General features: G+C 27.3%; 1 protein-coding gene across 3 annotated transcripts in view; it reads right to left on the bottom strand.

The window, feature by feature from the left end:
* The window catches only part of LOC108755228 (putative fatty acyl-CoA reductase CG5065), a 12,999-nt gene that overhangs the window by 5,241 nt on the left and 3,458 nt on the right, over positions 1-4,300 (bottom strand). The gene's annotated exons all lie outside the window — the stretch shown is intronic.

Here is a 4,300-nt window from a genome sequence, read left to right on the forward strand (position 1 = left end):
GAATATAGATCGTTAACGTTACTGTTACGTCACTACTGCGAGAAGATATTATAAGAATATAGCTATTCCTGGTATTTGTAGTCAAATTTATTCATGAACAATTTTTAATGTTGCAACCAGTTAAGATAATTAATACATAACAGGATTTCTTCTTTAGATGATAATGCGTAAGTTCAAGAATATACACGGAAAGAACGATTTTGCTAAATTATCTAAAAATTTAATTGAATATAGATCTAAAAATAATTTTGTTAAACCATCAAAATAATTATATAGAACGCTTAAACTAAGCTAGTTTGTTCGCAGCATTGTTCATTATATTTGAGCGCCCTACATTTTGATATTTAAAAGAATTATTTTCAGATCTATATCTAGCTAAATTATTAGATATACTAGCAAAACTATTCTTTGTATGTAAGCATAATAAGAAATTTGTATACGCATATAATATACGCATAATACTTTTTTACATGATTTGATTTCGATGCCTATTTTATACATATGGAGCATCTCAGCTATCGAACGGCCTTCATCACCAATCCGTGACGATTTTTTGCTGATTTTTAAAATATATTATTTGGATTAAAATATATATTTAATTACTTTTTTTAGATTTTTATCTCTGTTAGTTTTCGAGATATGAATTTTTAAATATATTTTATAGTTTTCTTTATTGACAAGCGTTTATATTGGGTGGTCCGGAAAGTCCGTGCGGATTTTTTCATTGATTTTTCAAAAGTTTTTTTATTTGTTGCGAAATTTTCGTTACGATTATATCATTCGCTAGAGCAAAGTTTCAGCTTTAAGAATTTGTTTTTTAAATTGCGATATGATGATTTTTATCGGAGTTATGAGCAATCGAAATCAGAATGCTTCTTTACTTAACTCGCGAATAACTCAGAAACAAAAAATTATAGGAACATTTTTAAAAAATGATTTTGTAGGGAAAGCTTTAAGTTTTCACGATGGGTAGTCGAAAATTTTCGTAAATTTTTTTTGGGCACGTGAGAGACCCCCAAAGTGAAAAGAAAATTTTTTATCTTTTTCAGCTCGTAGTTTTTGGTATGTAAAAATTATCAAACTCATATAAACTTAAAAAATGTGATAAGCTTTTAAAAGTAGAGATTTCAAGCTTTAAAACCCTTTTTTTAAATTTAAATTTCGTTCATTTTTGACGAATATATACAATTTTTCATTGTAAAATCCGCACGGACTTTCCGGACCACCCAATAGTTGAGCATAACTTCTGTTTAAATGACTGAAAAACAAAAAATAATCACATCAAATTGCTTGTCTTGAAATTCTTTGTTAGGAAAAAAATATTAAATAAAATAAAATAAAAAGAATACGAGTTTGATTCTAATTAAATCATGTAAAAGAAACATTATATATGTATATGGGGCATTTTATGTAAAAGTGAACCATCCATTTTCAAAAACGTGAAAAAATTGTAGAGTCCTTATTGAAGCATTTAAATATTCTTTCCTATTTTCTGGATACAATTACCCATTTAGTTATTCCTAACTCCAAGGATAGATGTAAATCAGTCAATGCGAACTAACACAAGTTAGGCGTGCGTGAAATCGTATATTTTATTCTTGAGAAAAATTGACAAACGTTTTAACTCTTTCTTGGGTCTTTCTCAATATAAAAATAGAAATAAAATCGGCGACGTATAAATTTAATATAAAAGATGCGTTAATTTTTCTCAAGAATAAAATATACGATTTCACACATGCCTAACCTATGTTGGCTCGCATTGGCTGATTTACATCTATGCTTGGATTTATTCATTGGAGCCTATACCAAAATTGATAGTTATTCCTAACTGCTGCTGTACTTTTCCGTCTCGTTTCTTTGTATATTCGTTTGCATTGGTGATGAACAGCAGTTAAATGCCGCATTTCGATAATTGTATCCAAACAGAAAACAATAGGAAAGAATACTTACTTAAATGCTTTTCGGTAGGAAATGGCATTAACTTTATTTTATTAATTCCACTTTCCATCCGAAAAAATCTAGAAAGATATCGACGACAAATCGTAAAATTTCTTCCTTTTGCAGCTACTAAACTAGCTAGACTAAAAGTCTATAACGTTGCACAACAGATTGTATCCTTAAACCCATCAACATTAGTAAGTTTCGTAAAAATCCGGAACGTTTTCGAAAATGAGTGGGTGGTACACGTACGTAATCACTTTCACATGGAATGTCCCATATAATTAATTATTATCTAATTGCGTACAACATATTTCTTGTTATGCGTGTTCTTGAACTTCGAACTCACATTTCCACTCTGATAAAGCAATCCTGTTTATTATATATTAATTATCTTAACTGGTTGTAACATGATATAATATAATATATACAGGTCTATATATAGGGTGTTTTATAATTTGCGACTAATTAGGTAGAACTATGTCTTAATGACAAATAGGTCGAAAAAATCCTTAAAAAGTTTTTATCTGGTAATCATTAACAAACGAGGTATTATATTAAGTAAAATCTATCTCCAATGCTATTCTTTAATGGATATACGCTTATGAATTTGGGCGACTCAAAGACATATGTGTATTTATACACAAATGCACATATTTCTAAATATTATAAATACTAATGCACATATTTCTACATTTTTAAAAAAAGTTTAAAACAATTATAAATATTTAAACTTTAAATTGGCACTCTGGAGTGATGTATGAATGGGTGAAAGCCATAGTAGTGTAGACTTTATTGACCTACTAACTTTATTTCATTGGTGCAATTTACGTGAAAGAAAAAGTGAAGTAGATTATAACTTATCTTTCTTGACAATAGATGTCTAACAAAGATCATAAAAATCAAATCTAATAAAACTTTTTTCGAAAACATAATTGAGTAACTTACATCATTATGGCTTTCACCTTTTTATATATTGTAATTAAAAATTACAATTACAAATGATGTATTAACGATATTTTATTTTGCTAAGAATATGACAATCATATAAATAGTAAATGGACAGATTCTACGTATTTTGCTCATAATTGAAAGCCACCGTATCTGTATCAATTTTCCACGATAATTATTTCACGTGACACTGTCGAATGAATTAGTGATTAGTTTTGTTTTGTTTTGTTTTTTCGAACAAAATGCGATGTGAAGTATTGGATGCGATGTAAAGTGCAGGATTGTGCATTTAATATTATATAATAATCGCGCGTAAAATATAATAATCTACATTTACGTATAAATATACAATAATGTAAACTATGATAATTTTATTTTTATTTTATATTTTATCTGTATATAAACAATCTGCGACTCATCAAAGCCTATATTCTTTCTCATTGCACTAAAATTTCCGTCTTTTACTTATATATTTTTTTATAATATTAAAATCAAATATTTAAAGTAACGTATCGTGTCAACATAACCGCGATCCTGAGTTTTTTGTGCAGAATTTACTTTCATATAATTTATTATACTTGTACAATATTTGGATTCTACTAACAAAAATTGTGCGATTTGTTTTAAAATTGCAGCCAGTTTTAATTTAATTGGGTCACGTTTTATATTGTCAGATTGTAATGTCGATTTTTGTCCACTCATGTTTAAATAATTGATTTTTATATTGATTTTATGTTGCGTACAACATACCGATCAACGTGATGAATTGATGGCATGCCTCTATTAACTTCGCAAGATAATAGCTATAGACTATTTAGATTTAGGAAAAAAAGTACATTAAAAAAATGTTATCTAATTTTTATTGTAAAAAATTGTGATCACATTATATTTTAATTACGTATCGATTTTAACTTTTTTAATTGACCCAATTAGGATTGAAATATTTATTTTAAAATTTATCATTATTATTATTTAACTTTTAGCATTAAAGACCTTGCTCGTAATCCTATCTTGTTCTTTTAATTATTTGAGCCTTTTTACTTTTTAAAAATCAGATATATATTTAACAATCGTAAAACTTAATTACTTCTTTCTGTATTGTATTGTCCAATTTACGAGTATAATAATTTACATACTACTTATATTATCTATAACCAACAAATTCGTATAAACTTAATGTAAACAATATGTTATATATTTACTTATATAAATATTTTATATAAATGTACTCTTAAAATTTACGGCACAATCCTGTTAGCATTAATTAAATTTTCAAATTAACAAAGTCTAATGTAGTTTGTTATATTTAAGTACTTCGCTGAAGTACGTAGCTATGAATCCTGTAAAAGATTTTTATAATAACCCCTCTCTCTCTCTCTCTCTCTCTCTCTCTCTCTCTCTCTCTCTCTCT

Source organism: Trachymyrmex septentrionalis, unplaced genomic scaffold (assembly GCF_001594115.1).
Source record: "Trachymyrmex septentrionalis isolate Tsep2-gDNA-1 unplaced genomic scaffold, Tsep1.0 scaffold86, whole genome shotgun sequence".
Taxonomy (NCBI): domain Eukaryota; kingdom Metazoa; phylum Arthropoda; class Insecta; order Hymenoptera; family Formicidae; genus Trachymyrmex; species Trachymyrmex septentrionalis.